Below are 23,954 nucleotides of genomic sequence, written 5' to 3'. Positions count from 1 at the left end.
TTATATTTTTTCTAATTCAGTAAAAAAATTCCTTGGTAGTTTGATAGGTATGGCACTAAGTAAATAAATTAATTTGGGTAGAAGGGTCATTTTTATTATGTTAACTTTTCCTACCCATGGGCAATCAATGTTTTTCCAATTGTTTAGATCTAGTTTTAATTGTGTGGAAAGTGTTTTGTAGTTTTCTTTGTATAATTCCTGTGTTTGTTTTGGTAGATAGATTCCTAAGTGTTTTATATTGTCTAGGGTGATATTAATGATATTTCTCTTTCTACCTCTTGCTGCTGTGATGTGTTGGAAATATATAGAAATGCTGATGATTTATGTGCATTTATTTTGTATCCTGCAACTTTGCTAAAGTTGTTTATTATTTCTATTAGCTTTTTAGTTGATTCTCTTGGATTTTTTAAGTAGACCATCATATCATCTGCAAAGAGTAATAGCTTAATCTCCTCATTGCCTATTTTAATATCTTCAATTTCTTTTTCTTCTCTAATTGCTACTGCTAGTGTTTCTAGTATAATGTTAAATAATAGAGGTGATAATGGGCATTCTTGTTTTATGCCTGATCTTATTGGGAAGGTTTCTAATTTATTACCATTGTATATGATGCTTATTGAAGGTTTTATATATATACTGTTTATTATTTTTAGGAAACATGCTTCTATTCCTATACTTTCTTGTGTTTTCAAAAGGAATGTGTGTTGTATTTTGTCAAAGGCTTTTTCAGCATCTATTGAGATAATCATGTGATTTTTGTTTGTTAGCTTGTTGATATGGACAATTTTTGTGGATGGTTTTCCTAATGTTGAACCATCCCTTCATTCCTGGTAATAATCCCACCTGATCATGATGTATAACCCTCATGAACACTTGCGGGAGTCTTATGCTAGTATTCTATTTAAGATTTTTGCATTTATTTTCATTAGGGAGTTTGGTCTGTTGTTTTCTTTCTCTGTTTTTGGTCTGCCTGGCTTTGGAATCAGTACCATATTTGTGTCATTAAAGGAATTTGGTAGGACTCCTTCTTTGCTTATTATGTCAAATAATTCGTATAGTATTGGGATTGGTTGTTCTTTGAATGTTTGCTAGAATTCACTTGAGAATCCATCAGGCCCTGGCGCTTCATTCTTAGGGAGTTCTTTGATGGTTTGTTTGATTTCTTTTTTCTGATATTGGATTATTTAAGTATTCTATTTCTTCTGCTGTTAATCTAGGTAATTTATATTTTTTGCAAATATTCAACCATATCACCTAGATTACTATATTTATTGCCATATAATTAGGAAAAATAATTTTAAATGATTTCCTTAATTTCCTCTTCATTAGAGGTGAGTTCTCCCTTTTCATGTTCGATACTATTAATTTGGTTTTCTTCTTTCCTTTTTTAAATTAGCTTTACCAGTACTTTGTCCACTTTATCTGTCTTTTATCAAAGTACCAGCTTCTTGTCTTATTTATTATTTCAATAGTACTTTTACTTTTGATTTTATTAATTCCTCCTTTGATTTTTAGTATTTCTAATTTAGTTTTCATCTGGGGATTTTGAATTTGTTCACTTTCTAGTTTTTTAAGTTGCATGTCCGATTTATTAACCTCTGCCCTACCTAATTTGTTAATATATGCATTCAATGATGTGTGTGTGTGTGTGTGTGTGTGTGTGTGTGTGTGTGTGTGTATATGTATATATATACATATATTTTTTTCCTTCTTTATATTGAAGTCATTCACCCATTCTGCATTTATCTTGGTGTAGGGTGTGACATGCTGATCTAAACCTAATCTATCATACTTTTTTCCAATTTTCCCAGCATTTATTTTTAAATAATGGGTTTTTGTCCCCAAAGCTGGGATCTTTGGGTTTATTGTACACTATTTTGCTAATGTCATTTACCACAAGTCTATTCTACTGATCATTCCTTCTGTCTCTGCAATGCCATATTGTTTTTATTTTTTTTTTTGTAATTTTTTTTAAACCCTTGTACTTCGGTGTATTGTCTCATAGGTGGAAGATTGGTAAGGGTGGGCAATGGGGGTCAAGTGACTTGCCCAGGGTCACACAGCTGGGAAGTGGCTGAGGCCGGGTTTGAACCTAGGACCTCCTGTCTCTAGGCCTGACTCTCACTCCACTGAGCTACCCAGCTGCCCCTACCATATTGTTTTGATGACCCTTCCTTTTTAGTTCAGTTTAAGATCTAGTACTGCTAGACCACCTTTGTCCCATTTTTTTTCCTTATTTCCTTTGATATTCTTGATCTTTTGTTCTTCCAAATGAACTTTGCTATGATTTTATCTAATTCAGTAAAGAAATTTCAGCATAGTTTGATAGGTATGGCACTGAATAAGTAAATTAATTTGAGTAAGATTGTCATTTTTATTATTTTAGCTCATCCTATCCATGAGTAATTAATGCTTTTCCAATTGTTTAAATCTAGTTTTAATTGTGTGGAAGTGCTTTGTAGTTGTGTTTATATAGTTCCTGTGTTTGTCTTGGCAAATAGATTCCTAAATATTTTATATCATCTAGGGTGATTTTAAATGGAATTTCTCTTTCTAACTCTTGCTTCTGAGATATGTTGGAAATAAACAGAAATGCTGATGATTTATGTGGGTTTATTTTGTGTCCTGCAACTTTGTTAAAGTTGTTGATTATTTCCACTACCCTTTTAGTTTATTCTTTAGAATTCTTTAAGTAGATCATCTTTTCATCTGCAAAGAGTGATAGTTTAGTCTCCTTGTTGCCTATTTTAAAACCTGAACTTTCTCTTTCTTCTCTGATTACTACTGCTAGTGTTTCTAGTATAAGTTAAAAAATATGGAATGCTTCATGAATTTTTGTGTCATACTTGAGCATGGGACATGCTTATCTTCTCAGTATCATTCCAATTTTATGTGCTACCAAAGCAAGCACTGATAATAGCTTTCTATATGTTGTCCAGGTTTTTTTAAAGTCATAGCTTTCAGACAATCTAATTATTCTTAAATTATTTTTTATCTACTTTTCTGGTCAGTTTTTTTCCAGTGAATGATTTTAAATGTCTTCTTCTTTAACTTTTTAATTGTTTTCTGCTGTTTTATAAAGTTATTAGTTTCCATTTACCCAATTATAATTTTCATGGAATCATTTTCTTTTTTGAATCTTTGTACTTGTATCTCTTAAGGAGTTTTTTTTTTTGGCATATTGTGTTTTTCTTTTTAGGGAGCTATTCTCTTCAGTAAGGTTTTGTTCTAAGCTGTTAATTTTTTCTATCATTTTCTATTTGTTCCCTATCTTTATTATTTGTTTTTCTCTTCTTTTTTGAAGCTGTCACAGAGTTTAATTTTCATCTTGATATTCTTTCACATTTTCCTTTGGGGTTTCATACATTTTCATTTTTTTATTGCTGTCCTCTTCTGAACTTGTATTTTGGTCTTCTCTCTTATTGACACTTTTTTTAGTGTCAGGCTTATTTTCTTTTTGTCACTTGAGGGTTATTTTCCTCTTGATTTTATCTATATCCTGATGCTTTTTTTTCTGTTTGTTGGGTAGAGGGAGTATTATCTTGAGTTGCAGTCTACCTGAGATCTGTTCAGCAGTCTTCGTCTCAGGTTGAGCACTCTGCAAAGGCAGGTGGTAGGATTGCTGTGTTAAAGTTTATAACTATTTAGTTAAGCTGGTTAGATTGAGGTCTTCCTAATCTTGTTGAAGCTTGTATGATTGAAATTCTCTGGCAACAACATCTTAACTTGGAATTATTTGTTACATAATTAAAAATTCCCAGAGAAAAAAAAAGGCAGCAGCCATATGTATCCAGCCACCTTCTTTTTTGGGATCTGTGTGTCAACTTAATAATTCCAGTTCCCAGGAAAAACAGGCCACTCTTTCCTTCCAATTTAAGCCTTACACATTCATTTACCATATAAAGGACCACTTTTCTCTCAGTACTGCTTTTTTCTGTATTGCATTTGTTTCCACTCTAAGTATGCTGAAGCTAGACCAAATCATCTGTGCTCTTTCCCCTTAACATTTTCATTGTATCTTGTCTGAGTCCTACTGAGTCTTGGTTAATCATTTTTCTGTGTACTCCCGTGAGATAATTCCTCCTTGTGGTCTCTCCATGTTGTTCTGGGCTAAAGTTTTGCTTCACTCATTTTCTGTTGTTTCTGTCACATCAATATTAATTTTGAGATGTTTTCTTGTTCTCTAGTCATTTGGAAAGTTGGTGGGTGGACTTTGATTTTTTCTTACTTCACCATCTTAGCCTAATCTCTTCAGTATCTAATCATTAATATATGTTATTGGTGTTGACCTGATATTTCACTTGGTAGGCATGTTGAACACACTCCATTGAAAGAGTCACTTGACATAAGCTACTTTGTAAGAAAGTAAATCTTCTGAATCCTTATGTATAACAATAGATAAGTTTTTGTGGTTCAATCACCATTATTTTATGGCTCCCTCCCTGTACTCTAGTATTAAATATAGATAGTATCTACCTTACAATTTTAAGAAAGCTTCCTATATTTTATATCTTTTGATTTTACTGTTTCTGAGAGTTTGACATCCTTTCACATTTTCTTTTGGGGATTTGAATATTTTAATTTTTTTTTATTGCTGTCTTTTTCTGAAGTTGTATTTTGGTTATTTCTCTTGTTCATTATTTTTTTCTTTGCTTTTTTTTTGCATCAGGCAGTTCTGTTTTCTGTTTTTCTTTTACAAATGAGGAAGCTAAGATTCTAAAAGTTCAAGTCTCTTGCTCAAGTTCATGAAGTTAAAAAGTGAAAGAGCTGAGATTTGAATCCAGTTAGTCTTTCAAATTTAGTATGTTCTGTACTATACTTACTAACACTTGAAAATAGAAGTGTCTGGGTATTAAATGAACCCATTTTAGGGTTAAAGGAATGTGACCATGAAGTGGGATATGAAAATCATTATTAGCACATTTCTTCAAAATTTATTCTATAAAAATATAATGAAGAGCTACAGATAGGTAGTTAGATGGATAGAGCATTGGAAGTGGAGTCAGAAATACCTGAGTTCAAATCAAGTCTCAAATTATTAGCTATGTGAACTTGAAAGTAATTTAACCTCTAGTTTCCTCAACTATAAATGAGATATTAGAAAATCGGCAAAGGGTGCTGAGAGTTTAAGGGACCTATCCAGAGCCTTACAGCCAATAGGTGACAGACAAAGGCCTTGAACCCAGATCTTGCTGCAGGTCAACTTGGTACTGTTTGGCTTCTGGCCGAAGTACCCATTCCCATGTTTTTGCAAGCACTTTCTGGGATCTCTATAGCCCACATTAAAAACAAAACAAACAAACAAACAAACAAAAAACCTTTACCTTCTGTCTTCGAGTCATTACAAAATATCAATTTCAAGACAGAAGAACAGTAAGGACTAGGCAGGAGTCACTACCAAGATGGCAGGGACAGGAGTTTCAAACTAGTATTGCCTTGCTGCATTTTGCAGTGGTGAAGGAGTCATTAAAGGGAGGATGAGTTTGGTCGTTCTGGCCTGTTAGAGGAGGTTCCCTCTCAGTATCTTCCAAGCATCTAGTAGGAGCCACCAGTAGCCACCTGACCTGGGGCCAACTTGATACCCAATCCAGTAATTAAATTTCTAATCAGTTCTATTAACTTTCAGGCAGGGTACCACTGTCCTTAGCTAATGTCTTGAAGCTCCCTATCCCTTTCAGTGAGAAATCAGAGCCAGTTATTGGAGCTCACCCTGAGAGGGCCTGGCACTCAGGGGGTGAGTCCTGGGCACTAACTGGTGATTAAAAAGTGACAACCCCCCCAAAAAAAGGCTCTTGGCTCTTCCTAGGGTTCTCTCGGCATGGCTCAGAGGATAATCAGTCAGATTCATTTAAAGATAAATATTAGCATAAAATAAAAGGGGGTGGAGGAAAGGGGAGATGATGGTGCCACAGAGTAGACTTCATTGTCTGAAGAAAAAAGCTTAATGCGGAGTGTCCCTTGGAGCTAGCATTGGTGGGCATCTGGGTTCATATCCCTTCTTTGTTACTTGCATGGCCTGGAGCCAATCGTTTCTCTCTGGACATCAGTTTTCTCAACTATAGAAAGAGGGGAGTATTCATCCATTGTCCCTAAAGCAGACTGTTTTGTATCATGGATACCTTTGGCAGTCTGGTGAGGCCTAGGGACCTGGTCTCAGAATAATATGTGTGGCCTGTCCATATAATGAAGCAAATCCTAAATTTGACTTGGGGGTTAGAGAAAATAAAGATTTTATTTTTTTTCTTGTCCAAAGTTCACTGACCTGTAAAATTTACCCAGAGTCCCTTCTTTAGGGGGTCTGAGAACCCTGAGTTAAGAACTTATGCTTTATAGTTTTTCTTAGTTCTAAATTCTATTGCTTTTTAACACTCTGGTTTTGCCACAGGTCATCCCTGGCCCCATTCCAGATGGAAGGGAGACCAGGCTGGGCAGTGGACACCCTACCCTGGTTTGGAACATTGTGTATGTGTGTGTGTATATATATGTGTGTGTGTGTGTGTGTGTGTGTGTGTGTGTGTGTTTGGGAAAAGGGGGGGGTGGTGTCAGGGGAACACACCTTGTCCTCATTTGTCCTCTATTGAGGAAAATGGACCAGAAAAATTCAGCCTGTGCCTAGGATGAAGTGGGGACTTGTTTGTTAATGCTCATCTATCTTCCAATCCTGGGCTGTTTCTGGGCCAGCCCAGAGCCATTTTCTTGGCTTGTTCTGATTATTATTTTTTAAACCCATTCCTTCTGTTTTAGAATTGATACAAATATCAGTTCCAAGGCAGAAGAGCAGTAAGGAGTAGGTAATTTGGGTTAAGTGACCTGTCCAAGCTCACATAGCTGCAAAGTGTCTGAGGTCACATTTGAACCCAGTTCCTTGGAGGCTCCCTTGCCTAAGCCTGCCCCCTGACACCCGTTTATTTTGTCTGGAGAAGTCCAGATTCCAAAAGAGAACCATGACAATGAACCAAAGAGATAATACAACCAGGAACAACACAACCTAGGAGTATTTTTTGTGAAAATAATGAAATAACCCAACAAGCAATGATTCTAACAATTCATGTTCCTCTGGCCCTTCAGGGTGGGTTTACAGCAGCCCTGGGAGATGGGTCCCTGGGAGATATCACATCCACACCCAGATAGAACTGTGCTGGGCAGAACACAGGAATGCTATGACCAGGCATCCATGGAACAACACAACCATGAAAAAACACATGCTATCATCTTGGCCAGGACGATACTGCAGAAATATAACCATAGGAACATGAAACAACACAATAGAGAGAACTGGATCTGGAGTCACAAAGACCAGAGTTCAAATTCTGCCCTAGACATTTACTAACTGGGCAAATCGCTTAATGTCTGCCTCCCTCAGTTTACTCATCTGTAAAATAAGGACAATATAACATCACCTGTCTCCCAGAGTTATGTGAGGCTCCAATGAGATGATCTATTTAAAGCGAAAATATGCACATATATGTATATAACACATTATACCTCTATAAACTATAGTAAAATATAGAAATTCTATAATAAAATATATTATAAATAGGTAAAAAAAAGAAATATAGTGGGAAGACAAAAATTAGGATAACTGGCAATGAACCAGTATATTACATTGGTGTCTTCGGTTGTCTGACAAAGTTCTAATAGCTCTATGGTGCCTATTCTGGCCAACTTCATGGCTATTAGAACAAATTGTTCTCTGTCTCTTCCAAAGGAGCAAGTATTCACATAATTGGGATAACATTCTTTTAACTCCCTGATGGGTTTTGTGTCTGTCAGTTACCCACAACTTGGTTTAGCTCATCTGCTGAGACACTTTTGCCAGGGTGTGGCTGTTTCTCGTGCTACATCTCCTTTTTTAAAAATATTTTATTTATTTAACTAATTGAGAACATTTCCCCATGATTGAAGGATTCAGCTCCTTTGCATAGCCAATGCAAAATTCCACTGGGTTTCACATTTGTCATTGATCAAGACCTATTTCCATATTATTGATATTTACACTTGGGTGATCATTTAGAGTCTACATCCCCAGTCATATTCCCATCAACCCATGTGGTCAAGCAGATACTTTTCTTCTGTGTTTCTACTCCCACAGTTCTTTCTCTGAATGTGGATAGTGTTCTTTCTTATAAGTTCCTCAGAATTGTCCTGAATCATTTCATGCTATATCTCCTTGAAGACACGAGTGAGACACTGATGAAAGGTAGATAATAAGATTTAAAACAACCCTGAAAAGTACTCATAAATCCCTTCTTTAAAATGTGCTATTCATCTCTGAATATCTCATTTACCTAATAAAAAAAATAATAATAATAGCTAATATTTAAGTAACACTATATACCAGGCATTGTGCTAAATGCTTAACAATTATTTAATTTTCATAACAACCATGAGACACAGGTGCTCATGTTATACCCATTTTACAGATGAATAAACTTAGGCAAAAATATTAAATAAGTAAAAATCAAAATATTAAATAAATAAATGATAAAGTCATAACTTTAGACTTTTATCTCTATGCACTTTGCTATCTAGATTCCCATAATCTAAATGGGGAAATTTCATCTACTAAGGCAAATCACAACCTAGGTATAATTTGATGGCAAGGTCCTAGGCACTTATCTAAATATCAAAGAACTTCAATGCTTTCATCAGAGAGGCACTGCTGGCAAGTGTTTTTATGCATTTTTCAACACATAGAATACCTTCATAATTTGTGCTTTTAATTGGGGTCTTTGTTTACCCTAAAGCAGTGATGGGCAAACTTTTTAAAGAGGGGGCCATGGAAAGGAAATGCTCATCTATCAGTCTGTTTCTAAGGCAACTCTTTCAAAGTTTCTTTGTATTGTACCCTACTCATTGTATTCGTCATATTAGGAATAATGTCTCACAGCTGGACAGAACATTTCAGGGGGCCTTATATGGCTCCCTGGCTGTAATTTGCCCATCACTGCCCCAAAGAATATGTTTCTATTAAACAGGTGAATTCATACCATGTCATAAAAGTAGTACAGTGCGGATAGTCTAGGTGAATTATGCATTCTTTTTTAAAGTTAGAGGGGTTCCTTACATTTAACAATACTGCTGGTGTTATTGTATGTGTGTTTATTTGTGTATATCAATGGAATATATTAGAGTGGGTTCAGGGTAAAACTTTAGTTATGGTACATTGCTTCTCTTCCTCTTAAATTACATAATAATAGAAGAAATTTCTTGTGAATTTTTAGATTTGCAAAGTGACTTAAAACTGAAAGTCTCTTAGGTAATTGTATTGCATTATTCCCATTTACTAATGAGTTAACTGAAGCCAAGGAAGGATAAAACCCATCTGTACAAAAATATATGGCCAAGTTATATCCAAGACAGCTTACAATTTTCCAAAAAAAAAAACTTATCTGGTTTTTATAATCAAGATTTACCTACAAAAGTTATTGTAATTTGAAAAAAGGTAATAAACATACCTTTACCAAAAAAAATCTTTCCCATCATTGCTGAAAAAAGGGACAGAGCTGAGAAGGAATTTTGAAGTTAAAAACAACAGTGAAGAGAAATATTAAGAGTGATAGACATTAATCACATCAAGGACATAAGGGCAGCTAAGTGATACAGTGGAAGGAGTGCTTTGCCTAGAGTCTGGAAGACCCCTATTATAGATTTCAAGCCTGGCCTCAGACACTTAAAAACTCTGTGACCTTTGACAAGTCATATAATCCCATTTGTCCCAGTTTCCTCATCTATAAAATGAATTAGAAAAGAAAATGACAAACTATTCCAGTATCTTTGCCAAAGAAATATTAAATGGGGTCACCAAGATTTGGGCACAACTGAAAAATGGCTGAACACCAATAAGCATTAATGTAAAATTATAAGGGCCCAATTCAGGGTAAATTTCCTATATTCAAATATGAGAGATGATGTATGTGTTTCCTGCAAACCATCTGGGAGTGGTACTGTTATATCTTCACAATCATAGGAAAAGAATGAAAAGACAGGTGAGGAATGCACCAAAGACAGGAAAGAAGGAAAATTTTTCCTCACAATATCAGGGTGGACAATTAGATATCTATATAAAGAGGTTGCAATTGACAATGGAGCCTCACTCTTATATGAACTGGTCAAAGTAAATACACATACACACACATATATACAAAATTATGTACAGAAATACATTTTTGTTGACAGAAAGAAAGGAATGAATGAGATAAAGGGGAGAGGGGCAATTAGAGAGAAGATAGATTAAGGAAATTATTAGTCCTCAGCAAAACAAATTCCAAGCACATACAGAAATATGTATAGCTCCTCTGATGAGGATAAGAATTTTACTCTGAGAGTGTGGCTATAATTTGAGGAATAAACTAATTAAAATATGTGTGATGGTAATAAGAACTCTTATCAGTATATAGAAAAACAATAATTCCAGAAGGCTAATGAGGAAATATGTTCTCTATCTCTGGAAAAGTGAAGTATTTATAGTTCAGAATGAGAATACACATATACACATGTGTGCATATGTGTCTATGTGTTTATGTATGTATTCATGCACATACATATATTTCCTCCTGGAATGTTGAAGTAGGGTTCTATTCTTAGAAAGTGGTTTTTGGCCTATTTATATAGATATCTAAGTACATCTAGTTATACATATTATGAAGAGTGAATCAAACTTTGTCTATCATTCAGTAACTTTTAAATTAATCGAAAATCAAAAACTTAACCACCCCTATTTAACACTAAGTAAGAGAATTCATAAATCACTTACTAGAGTAACTTCATACCTCCAAAGGTTACTGCCACTCCCATTGGGCAGTGCTAGGCAAATTGAAAGTCTATAATTGGTTCCCATAAAGTAGAGGAAAGGAAGGAAGTGACATGGAAAAATGACTATAAAAAGTCCTGAACTTCCTGTCCAGGGACCTCCTTTGGACTTCTTCTTTGGAGGACAGATTCTCCTTTGGACTTCTTCTTTAGAGGAGTTCACCTTTTGGTCTTCTCCTTGGGAGTTCATTTTTGGAGACTCTGCATCAGTGAGCTGGGTGAGTACCTTGCCTACCTTTTCTGGCTTCTGGAGAGATTGGTTCTGGAGAAGCCTTCCTTTCCTGGAGGAGGCTGCATTGGTGCAACCCTTGCTGAAGACACGACTAGGTGCTCTGGCTGAAAATTACTGAGCCCTGCTAGGGCTGAGCCAGACAGCAGAGCAGTACTTTCAGTGGTAGGCTAGACATTTCTCTACCCTCTTCTTACATTTTTCCATATTCACTCTTTCTACATCTTTGTAAATAAAGATACTAAAAGTCATTTTGACTTAAGCCATAATATTTTTAAATCAATGACCACAATATTAATTTAGAACTTTCATATTAGCATAAAACCCTAAATTTTATATTCTTATAATATATAGATATAAATATAATTATATAATCACATGACTAGAAAATATCAAAACTTGAAAAAGACCCTTTAAATGATATGACCACCTGCTTACCTTTTCATATAGCATCCTATCCCTTTGCTAGGTCACTTCATTTTTAATGATTAAGAAATCACTGATTGTTTCCTTAATCTTGTCAATCTCTGCAATTCTTCTCTGTGTGCTAGAAATTATTTAGAAAAGCTTCATGGTGGAAGCAGGAGACACTTAGTTTGAGTTTGGATCCAACCAATTATAAGAATCCATCACATAAAATCCATTCACCTGTTTTAAGGCTCCATTTTCCATTGTAATAATATCTACTCAACAGAATTTTAGACTTATGGAAAATCGCTTGGAGATAATAAATCACTATTTAAATTAATATTAGCAATTATTAGTAGACTTTATATTCCTATTTCAATATCATCTTCATTACAATTATTTAAATTCCAGAACTAGCAAAATAAAAAAAAGAAAGTAACATTTCACATACATAACAGAAAAGAAAAAAAGGTATTATACATCAAAGTGCCAAATCTATTATATAGTTGTTTGTATATTCAATTATTTACTCAAAATTAAACTTTCAGAACTTTTCTGTATCTGATTTTTTCTGATCTTCCTTTTTTATGTTTCATGATTTTTCTTTAATTACTTATATTTTTATAGCTTCATTCACTCCTTCTTACCCTCCACCTATGCTTACATCCTTGCTCCTCTTTCCTCCTTTTCCTTCTTTTCTTCTCTCTCTCTCTATCTCTCTCATTATTTCTTCTGGTGAATATTTAGAGCCTTAAATTTCTTTTGAAATGCACTGGGGTATTTTGAGGAATTATAAACCCACTATAATATTGCCACATTCTCAGGATTTCCCTAGTAATTGTTAAAAACAAGAGCTGACAATCTTCCTCATTCTTATCATTAACACCTTAACCAAATTATTGTGCTTCTTCATCTTGTGCCAAGTATAAATTTCCAATATATTAGATTAAGTTATCTGTTCTTTTCCACATGAAACTCTTTCCTATTATAATACAGACTCAGTATTATATGCAATTTATCTATGCATTGTTAACTAAGTGCATCTTTAGTCTTGGGGATAACCTGATACTACTGAATGCTATTTAAGGTAAAACCAATTTCTCTAGATTCTACTAAACTGTCAGGCTTTGATCATGGACCCAGTGATGCCTTTTCTGTCTATCTTCTCGATGTTTTTTTTTTTCTGGGCAAAGAAGTACACAGGGAGCTCATTCATGTTGAGGTAGCCAGGATTTTTTCAATAAATAGATGGAAAATTCATCTCAGTAGTCATCAGGTAATCAACAGTGGAGAAAATCCTATGTAGTTATAAGCAATTGTGTCTGTTTTAAGCATAGCAAAACAGACAGATAGACAAACATTAGATATACAGATAGCACAAACGTATAGGTAGATACTATATTGTATATAGATATATAATGAATCCTAGTGCCTTTTTGAATGTTTGAGTTGTTGTTCATCCTTTGTTTTCAAAGAGGACCAATGATATCACAGAGTGATAGCTTAACTTGCTTGTGATTTGGATATAAGTGAGGCAGAGTTGCAAAAAAATGATCAACCTCCCTTTCTCTTCTACAGTCATCATAGTCCAGTGACAAGACAAAAATTCAAGATGACTAGCAATAGCCTTGATGCACATGATAACTTTATCCTCTTTAATATATGGCCAGTTCATAGTGGGTGCTTCTGCTACTGTTTTTAGGGTTATTGGAACAAATTGTTCTCATACACTTCATTCCACCAGGGCAAGTCTTCCCAAGCTTGGAATAGAATAGAATTCAACAACAGAAATTTTAAACCTGATTTAGTCATTTAGCAAGATAGTTTCACCAGGGTTGTGACCACTGAACATACTAATGATTTTTGGATCCACAAGTGAGAATTGGTTGAAAGTGGACACCAAAAGTGGGTGCAAAATCCTCAAAAGTAATTGGATAGCCCTTATTCCAAAGATGGAAGGGAACTCACACTTTCATAAAAGTATAATTCAAAACTTAAAAATAAATGTTTCGTTATTGTTTAATTATTTGGAGTCACACTTGACTCTGTGATGTCATTTGGGGTTGTCTTGATAAATATACTGGAGTAGTTTGGCATTTCCTTCTCCAGTTTATTTTACAGATGTGGAATCTGTGGTATAGGATTAAATGACTTGCCTAGAGTCTTTTTGACTAGTCAGTGTTTAAGGCCAGGTTTGAATGGATGAAGATGAGTCTTCCTCATTCCAGGCCAATAAGACTATCCACTCTGTCATTATATGTCAATAAATATATGGATTATATATGTATTCCAGGAATGCTTCTTCTATAATTCTTCATGCCATTCTCTCCCAAATGGGTTCGCCATATGGCCAAATATGATGCAGATTAAAGAATTGGAAACAGATTGGCATAACAAAGCAATCAGTATCAATATTTTTCACATGAACTTCTTGAACAGCTACTGTGTTTGGGCTTGTTTGATATAATGCTAAAGAAGCAAATAAACATCAAGGAAAAATGCTCACAAGATGCTTATGTACTTATGAGGAATGTAGTATGTACATTTAATGAAGAAGAATACATGCAATATACAGCATATTAATGGAAGAGAAACTTAGATGAGAAAGCATGAACACTTCTGTGTTGAAGGACAGGAAATGGCCTCTGGAAGAATTGGTATTCAAACTGAATCTTAAATAATGTATTCCAAAATGTGGGCATGTGTGAGGAGAACATTCCATGCTGTGATGTCAGTTAATGAAAAGCCTGGACAGAGACTAGATATGGAATTTCATGAATGGGGGACAGAAAATAAGACAATGAAGATGGACTGCAGTGTATTAGGAGAGGAGTAGAGTATGAGAATCACTGGGCATTTAAAAAAGGGTCAGGATTTTAAAAGCTTAAATTGCAAATATAGTACTTTATATCTTATTCTGGAATGACTAGAAGTCACTGCAGTTAATGGAACAGTTAAATGAAATGCTTAGACAAAAGTTCTAGGAAAATTACCTTTGTACCTATGACAAAAATAGATGAGATATTTAAAGTAGGTAAACTAATAATGTTATTGTAATAGTCTTTGGAGAAAGGTAATGCAAAACTAGAAAAGGGAGCTTTTGTTGTTATTTTGTTTTGCTTATTTTTTCTGTAAGAGGAGAATTAAATTTTTAAAAGAGAAAATGAGAAGGTAGTAAAAACAAGATTTTCCAATACTCAAATATATAGGTTAAATAATCATGAAGAACTGAGGATAACAATTACCTCAGAAACGTAGAAGATGGTTATATCCTTAAGAGAAATAGGCATGTTGGAAAATCTAGGGACCTGGGGTGGGGGAGAGAATAAACTAAGCTTTGGATACACTTTGATATAAAAAAGACAGCTGATGATATACAATTTGAACTCAGAAGGAGATTAGACTTCTCTCTCTCTGATATTTATATATGTATATACCTGGTGAATCCATAGTGCAGATGCATGGTGTATCTGCATAGAGATAATAATTGAACCCCTAAGAGCTAATGGGATAAACAAATGAATTGTTATAGTGTTAAAGAAAATGAATTCTAAGGACAGAGATATATGAAGACATCCAGAGATTAATATGTATGACAGTGGATGAAGAACCAAAAAATGGATACTGTGAAGAATCAAATTTAAAAAAATATAGGAAGAGATCCAAGAAAATGACCAAAGTCACACAAATTAAAGAAATGTGTGAATATTTACAGGATCTGTTGCTATAGAGAGTCATGAAATACAAAGAATGAGAAAAGATGATTGCTTTTGATGGTTAATGTATCATAAATAATTTTAGAGACAGATGAATTTTGAGAGACAGGTGAATTTGAATTCAGAAATCAAAGTGTTAACAGCCTGGAAGAGAGTGAGAGGTAAGAATATAATGACACTTAGAAGAGATGTTTTGTTTTGTTTTGTTTTGAAATTTAGCTGAGAAGGGAGGCAGAGATATTAGATGATATTTGTAAATGAATGGTAGGATCAAGTGAGGTTTTATGGTACATTGCATTTGTAGGAAGCAAGGAGAGAATTATTAGAAGAAAGTCATAAGTTAGAGAGGGAATGTCCTCAAAAGTGAAGCTAGAAGGAATGGAAAAATCAATAAATAGGTAAATTTGAAAATTAAAAAGATATATAGTTTTATTAGGAGGTAAATCTAATGGAAGAAACAGGAGGTGATATGATTAATGGACACATGCTATGTGTAAGACAACATCTTATTTTCTGGAGGTTATAAAGTGATGAATATGAAATAACTCATGGATTCAAGGGGTTTGCAGCCTTGTAGAGAGAGATATTATAACATAATGGAAATAAAACAGTATTAGGAGTTCAAAAAGCAGCCTTCAATTCCCAGTTCCACTATTTGTCCAAGTTTTTTTTCATCAATTGGCCTCATGAGTATACCTGCCAGTTCATACTATTATGCTCTTCATAATCATGACCTAAGTTTGGGAAGTTTTGCCTGGTTTCTCTCTCTTAACTTGCCATTCCTGCCTTTAAATGCACCTATCCTGGGAGAGAATCATCTTAACCTTGACATAGATACATCTTGCAGAGTGGTTATAGGTGAATAGAAAATTTATCTTCTGATTATTCCTTCTAAATAATCACACCTTAACTTAGAAGAAATAATGTTAGTAGAAGAACTTATGAAATTTGACAGGAAAATTTTGGCACCTTTCATTTAAAGTATGTTGGAAGAGAGTCATTTACAGAAAATATATATGTCTCTATATTTAATGCCCTTTACTAATATCTTTAATGCTGAATTTCTCTGGATCTCATGTAATTCATTATAAAATGAGAACTTTAGGATAGATGGTCTTAGGATTCCTTCTGTCACTATATATTCAAATAATAGACTCTGAGTTTTATGACATGGGAATTCATTTATTTAGCTAGAATTTGAGAGATGATTTTTCCTGGCCCTTAGTTATTATTTTAAATGATTATTAGTTAAATCTATTTGACCTGATATCATCATTTTGAATTTTATTTTAAATAATTTAAATTTAATTTTTTAATTTATAAATGCATTACATTCAGCATTAATGAAAAAAGGATAATCCTATGAAGAGTCAGTAGTATTACAGGTATGATAGCAACTCCAGGGTACAAAGAAAGACTTCCTACATTAAAAGAGTTTTGTTTGAGAGGAACAACCACCTACTCAAAAAACTCTTGAACTTTCATGGCCTTAATGTGGCAAAGGCTATTTTATTTCATCTTCAGAGGAATGGATACTCACAAGCCAGTGTTACAGCCAGCAAGCAAGTACATGGAATGGGAATGCACAAGCTCCCTTTTATTAACACAGATCAGTCCCTCCCCTCATTCACCATTGGCTAGTTTCCAGGGAGCTATAATCCAGTCACTAGAGCCAGATGATCATAATGTAATTTACGACCTCAATCATACACACAGGTTTTAAGCAATGAAGGTAAAGCAACTTCACCTGTTAGTCTTTTAAATGACTAACCTATCCTGTGTTCCTCATCATGTCTTGCTGATGTGGATATGGGAAAAAGGAGCTCAAGGCATAGGAACATGAACCTTAACTTAATTTTTTTTCTTTTCTTCTTACTTCATTATGCAGGCTTATGAGAACAGTACACCATCTTGTTAGGACCTGTTTGGTCTTCACATGTTTAAAAAGGGAGACAGAGCATAACAATAGGTACATGTAAGAAACATGTAGAGTCAATTAAAGGTATACAAGCCCAGATCTCACAAAAAGAATGATGAGGTGATTGTTTCCTAAAAACAAGCTTTCAAGAGACACTTTTGAAATATAAAGCAAAACATTAGCTGTATTCTCCTAGGGACCCATGACATAAATTGCCATTTTTTAGTGAAAACTAACACTTCCTTGCTAAAGTCATTAATTCCGCAAGGTCTTGGGAATTTTAGTCTAACATGTCAGTCCATGAGAATAATGGCTTCAGCACCAAAGATAAGTCAAAATAAAAAAAAACAACATTGTTTACTTCTATCACAAAACATTAATTTTCTGTATTCAGATCACATTTTAAAATGGATCTATTTTATTATTCTCTTCTTAAATTCGCCCATGAGAGCAGAGACCTGGATATCTAGTTGATCATCAAAATAGAAGCAGAAATAATCTAGGGTTATTTTAAATAGCTACATAAAATGTATAAATTAAGGGTTGTTTCATTGAATCCATTTGATTCATTTAGATGCAAACTACTGAGAATACAACCACAAGATTTCTTGTCAATAAAACTAGAGATGATGAAGAACTAGAGGTGTAGGTAAAATGAACAAAAGAAACAAAATGAAGAAATAGTAGAGTAGACTGTGATGACTCCATAATTTCTAGGTAGACTTTGGCATTTCACTGAACACATGGCCTGATGGTGATACACTTATGCTCCTGGGACCATTGCCAAAAGTGTGAATAAAATCTAAGTGATGTTGAAGAAAACATGCTTTCTTCCAAACCAAGTTACAGCTTGCTGCTCTGTAACAAAGATTTCTATAGAAACAAGAGGATAATGTTGCTAATAAAGGTAAGTAAAATAAAATTTCAGCTTGTGAATTTCTTCCCTTCTCAGGTTGACAGAATCACTGAGTTGGGCTGAACTTGGAAGCCTAAATACATGAATCACTGATTTAGAGGTATAAACCCTTTAGACAGGTCAAGGTCAAAGCAGCAGAAGTAAAACAAATAAACATAATTGTATATGATGGTAGATACTTCCTTTGTGGAGATCTTTTTTTAATTGTTTGTTTAGACTGGAAATTCAAATTTCCATACAGAATTTATGTCCATATCCATAAGCAAGATAGAGTTCAGATTATTATCCAGGTAACTTCTTATATTTGCATATGGAACCTAGAGCATGTGAGATTGTATTGCTCTCCAGAATGGTCACATCGATTCACAGTTGCTCCAACAGTGCATTAGTAGTATCACAATTTTCCAGCATCCCCTCCAATATTTGTCATTTTCCTTTTGGTCATATTATAAAATTTGATAATTTTAAGATATTATCTCAGAGTCAATTTAATTTGCATTTCTCTATTCAATAATGACTTTATTGTATGAAAATTATTTTTATTGCTTTCATATATTCAGTTTGATTTGGTAGGTATATTCCTGGGTATTTTGTATTATCTACATTTATTTGAAGTAAAAATTTCTTTTCTATTTCTTGTTGTTGGTAAACAGAAAAGTTGGTACTTTATGTGGGTTTATTTTGTATCCTATGTTTCTAAGGATGTTAATTGCTATAGTTAGTATTTCTCATACAATATCAGTAGTAATAGTGATTATGATTAGTTTACTCGATGCTATTAGGAAGGCTTTTAGTTCATTTCCATTACAAATAATGCTTGCTAATGGCTTATATATCACTTCAAGTAAAGTTCCACTCAAATATCTTCTGATGTGTTTTTTTTTAATGAGCAATGAGTTATGTTTTGTCAAAAGCTTTTTCGATATTTCTTGAGATAATCATATGATTTCTCTTGATTTTATTATTGATATAGTCAATTATGTTGATAGTGTTCCTAATATTGAGCCATCCCTGCATTCTTGATATAAAATCTTTCTTGGTCATGATGTATGATTCTTGTGATAAAATGCTGAAATTTCATTGCTAGTATTTTCATTACAATTTTTCCATTAATATTTATTCAGGAAATTAGTCTATAGTTTTCTTTGTTTTAGTTCTTCGTGGTTTAGGTATAATTAGGTATCTGACACCATATTTGTATCAGAAATAGAATTAGAATACCTTCTATTTTCCTAAATAATTTATGCAATATTTCATTTAATTGTTCTTTAAATAGTAGATATAATACATTTGTGAATTTATCAGGCTCTGGAGCCTTTTTCTAAAGTAATTCTTTGATTGTCCAATTTCATTTTCCGTGAAGGAGTTGTTTAAATGTACTATTTCTTATTTTGTTAAACTCAGCAATTTATGTTTTTTATCAATATTCACCTATTCACCCTAGGTGGTAATATTGATTGGCATATATTTGGACAAAATAATTCCTAATAATGGTTTAATTTCTTCTTCATTGGTTGCAATTTCACCTTTTTCATTTTTGATGCTAAAATTTGTTTTTTTTTCTTTTTGTTATTCAGCTCAATCAATGCTTATACATTTTCTTCTCCCCCATAAAACCAGCTTGTTGTCTGTCATTTCTTTTATTAAATTCAAGTACTACTCCTTGTAACTTACTCCCAGATATTACCTCTAGCTAGCACAGAAGGTTATTACTCCCTTTTATACTTGAAAGACCTTTATTTTTTAAAGGCAATAACTAAATATCCCTTATAGATCTCAGTGAGGCTAGGATGCCTTGATGAAACTAAAATAAAGTAATGCAATAGTGTAAGTCAATTGTTTGGAAAACAGCATAATTTTTTTCATGTATGTTGGTTAAAAGATGCATATAGATAAAAGGGAGAAATATATTATACATATGGATAAATAATTAAAAACATTAAAAATAAATATATGCTAAAGAAAAAGTAACCATTATCCAAAAAACCCTCTACATTTATTAAAGCATATACTTATATATTTTACTTTTTTTTTATATAGACAAATTAGGAGATATTAACCTAGTCATCACAATGAGATATTTTAAATCTCATTGAAAGCTTTTGCTTGAACAACATCATACACACATGTATATTTATGTGCATATATATATACACATATCCTTTATGCTATATAAAGTCAGCTTTAACAAATTTGAAATCTCCCAAATAACTATACAGTAGTTACCCATTAATCCTCAAAAAAATCTCAACTAATTAATTTGTGTCAGACATAATGGTGTGAAAATTAATATTATATATTTTTATTTCTACTGTATTGGTCCTAAGAGGTAAAATTTTATGCAATAATAATTTATTAATAAAATTATTAATTATTGACTCCCAGAGGAGCATAGGGCCGCAACCATCTCACACCAACGAACTCTGTTCTGGGCAACTTCCCCCAACTGGGCATCTCACGCCGAAGGACTCTGTTCTGGGCAACTTCCACCAACTGGGCATATCTTTTCCAGATCTGTTTTGGCCTTCCGATTTTTCTCCTCCCTGTTGGGTTCCATATTTTTTTCATAGCTTCCTGACTGAAGATGGAAATTAATATGATATAATTTTTACATGTGTTATCATTCAATACATACTTGCATTTTCAGCATGTTGTGAAAGAAGATGCATTGCTTACACTAGAGTAAAATTTATGCTTCAATCTGCTTTGAGAATCTATGAGTTTTTTCTATGATGGTAAATAATCTTTTTTGACATGAGTCCTTTGGGGTTATCCTGGATTATTTCACTGCTGATAATATTTAAGTCATTTACTTTTATTAATTGTACATTATTACTGTTAATGGACACAACATTCTCCTGGATCAGTTTACTTTGTACGTCATTCCAATTTGTGCGTGTGTATGTGTATGTGTATATATGATCATCCTTTTCATCATTTCTTATGGCACAATAATATTCAATTACTTTTATAAATCACAACTCTTTCAGTCATTCTCTGGTGGAAGGACAACCCTTAGGTTTCCAATTCTTTGCCACCTCAAAAAGGGTTGTTATGAATTTTCTTTGGGCAAACTGGTTCTTTTCTCCTATCTTTGATCTCTGTCTCTTTGGGATACAGATCCTTTAATAGTGGGGCTGAGTCAAAGGGTATGCACAATTTTATGTCCCAGTAGGCATGGTTCCAAATTTCTCTCCAGAATTCTTGCATCTGTTTGTAGTTCCACCAACACTGTATTAATGTCCTAATTTACCCATATCCCCTACAACATTTATCATTTCCTTTTTTTGTCTGATAATGCTTTGTAATTACATATTTATATTGTGTTGCATCTTGATTATAGCCATTAAGAACTTTTTCATTGCACTTTGCATGATTCTCATCTCAGTTCTTCAGAAGTTATAGTCTTCAATGTCTTGAAGTCTTATAATATGACTAGAATAATATATTAATAATTAAACAATGGCTTGTTTCATTGAGAAATTAATAGTTATTTCCAAAGAAAAACATCCTATTTTCTTCTCTTCCTGGACAATTCCTGGCCTAAACCACTGTCCATTTTTAGTGTGCTACCAAATTATATTGACTATTTGACAAGCACTATAATTTGTCTTGTAACTCTATGTTGTAGTCTGGAAAATATTCCTTATTCTTCTATCTGATTTCTCCTATCTGAATAGTCAGAACAAGAAGACTTTAAAATGTTTAATGCAATTAGGACATTTCCAGGAGAAAAAAGACATATCTGTAGTACGATATCATAGACAGGGAAAGCTTCATATTGAACTTTACTTATTATCTTTTCTGTGACTATCATATGTACTAATGTAGAACATATATTTCTCTTTTTTTCCTAATATAAAGTTTCAGTAATTCTATTATACTTTTTTCATATACTTTGCTTCATAGAAATTCCATATGATTTAGATATTTCATTATAGGAAAACCTTTAAACAAGAATAAGTATTCTTAATTATGTTTTTAGAGTCAATGGTTAATAAACAAAACAGACTATCATATTCTCCATGTAATGTAATCATCTGTGTGATAGGAAAGGTAATATGTTTTCTCAAATAGTATTTGTGAAAGCTTACCTGCTCCTTTCTAATATGCTCACCAAGGAAATTTTCTGTGTAAATTATTTCATATTAATAATACATCCATCAATATCCTTCCCTTTCAAATAGTTTCAAAATGATTGCTCAATGTATTCATATTTGTGATTATTCTATTTCAGACCTCCAATTTACACTCTATCCAGTTTAGCTCCATGGGCTTTAATGATATTTTTTCATCATTTGCAACTATATCTAGAAATTAGAGGGAGTAGCATTTAATAATACAGTTTAATTCTTCCTTACAATTTCTCATAAAAGAGAGATATTGCCTAAGACTAAATCCTAATGGAAGGGTCCAAGTTAAATTCACAGTGAGTATTCATATAATGAATAAGATTGAATTCAGAAATAAGTATTAGGTTTATGGTCCTAAAACCAGGAGAAAAGGGAGATGAGAGTCTTGGTTTTGGCAACCAGTCTAGGCAGAAGCACAAAGGACAAAATTCAGGACAGGAATCTCAGGCTCAAAGGAGCGTAAAGTTCTAACACTTTGTTGTTGTTTTTTCATTATTTTTTTTAATTTTAGAAAAAAATTTCCATGGTTGCATAATTCATATTTTTACTTTATACTTCATCCCCTCAAAATCCTACCCATAGCTAACTCCTATTTCCATTGGTTTGAACATGTGTCATCAATCAAGACTTATTTACATATTATTGATAGTTACATTGGTGTAGTCCTTTCAGGTCTACATCCCCAATCATGTCCTCATCAACCCACATGTTCAAGCTGTAGTTTTTCTTCTGTTTTTCCACTCATGTGGTTCTTCCTCTGAATGTGGGTAGCATTCTTTTCCATAAATCCCTCAGAATTTTCTTGGTTCATTGCATTGCTGCTTGTATAGATGTCCATTACATTCAATTTTACCACAGTGTATCAGTCTCTAAGTACAATGTTCTTTTGGCTCTGCTCCTTTCACTCTGCATCAATTCCTGGCAGTCTTTCTAGTTCACATGGAATTCCTCCAGTTTATTATTCTTTTGAGCACAATAGTATTCCATCACCAACATATAACACAATTTTTTCCAGCCATTCCTCAATTGAAGGGCATACCTTGCTTTCCATTTTTTGGCCACCACAAAGAGTGCAGATATAAATATTTTCATACAAGTCTGTTCATATATGATCTCCTTGGGGTACAAACCCTGCAATGGTATGACAGGATCAAAGGGCAGGCTTTCTTCTATTCCTCTTTGTTCATAATTCCAAATTGCAAACCAGAATGGTTGGATCAGTTCACAGCTCCACCAGCAGTGCATTAATGTTCCGATTTTGCCACATTCCCTCCAACATTTATTACTTTCCCCTGCTATCATTTTAGCCAATCTGCTATGTGTGGGGTGGTACCTCAGAGTTGTTTTGATTTGCATTTCTCTAATTATTAGAGATTTAGAACACTTTGTCATGTGATTATTGATACTTTTGATTTCTTTATCTGAAAATTGCCTATTCATGTCTCTCATCCCTTTATCAATTGGGGAATGCCTTGATTTTTTTTTACAATTGATTTAGGTCCTTGTATATTTGAGTAATTAGACCTCTGTCAGAATTTTTTGTTATAAAGATTTTTTCCCAGTTTGTTGTTTCCCTTCTGATTTTGGTTGCATTGCTTTTGTTTGTACAAAAACTTTTTATTTTAATATAATCAAAATTATTTATTTTACATTTTGTAATTTTTTTCTAACTATTGCTTGGTTTTAAATTTTTTCCTTTCCCAGAAATCTGACAAGTATACTATTCTGTGTTTACTTAATTTACTTACAGTTTCTTTCTTTATATTCAAGTCTTTCACCCATTCTGAATTTATCTTGGTGTAGGGTGTGAGATGTTGATCTA

At 33.5% G+C, this 23,954-nt stretch overlaps 1 non-coding gene across 1 annotated transcript; it reads right to left on the bottom strand.

Moving 5' to 3' along the window:
• Positions 1-2,809: 2,809 nt before the first annotated feature.
• Positions 2,810-2,911, bottom strand: LOC123238344. The gene has a single exon (XR_006505543.1). It is a non-coding gene; the product is annotated as a U6 spliceosomal RNA (small nuclear RNA).
• Positions 2,912-23,954: the final 21,043 nt, after the last annotated feature.

This window comes from Gracilinanus agilis, chromosome 2 (genome assembly GCF_016433145.1).
Source record: "Gracilinanus agilis isolate LMUSP501 chromosome 2, AgileGrace, whole genome shotgun sequence".
NCBI classification, from domain to species: Eukaryota; Metazoa; Chordata; class Mammalia; order Didelphimorphia; family Didelphidae; genus Gracilinanus; species Gracilinanus agilis.
Note: the sequence above shows the minus strand (reverse complement) of the source record. Positions and strands in the feature narration are given on the sequence as shown.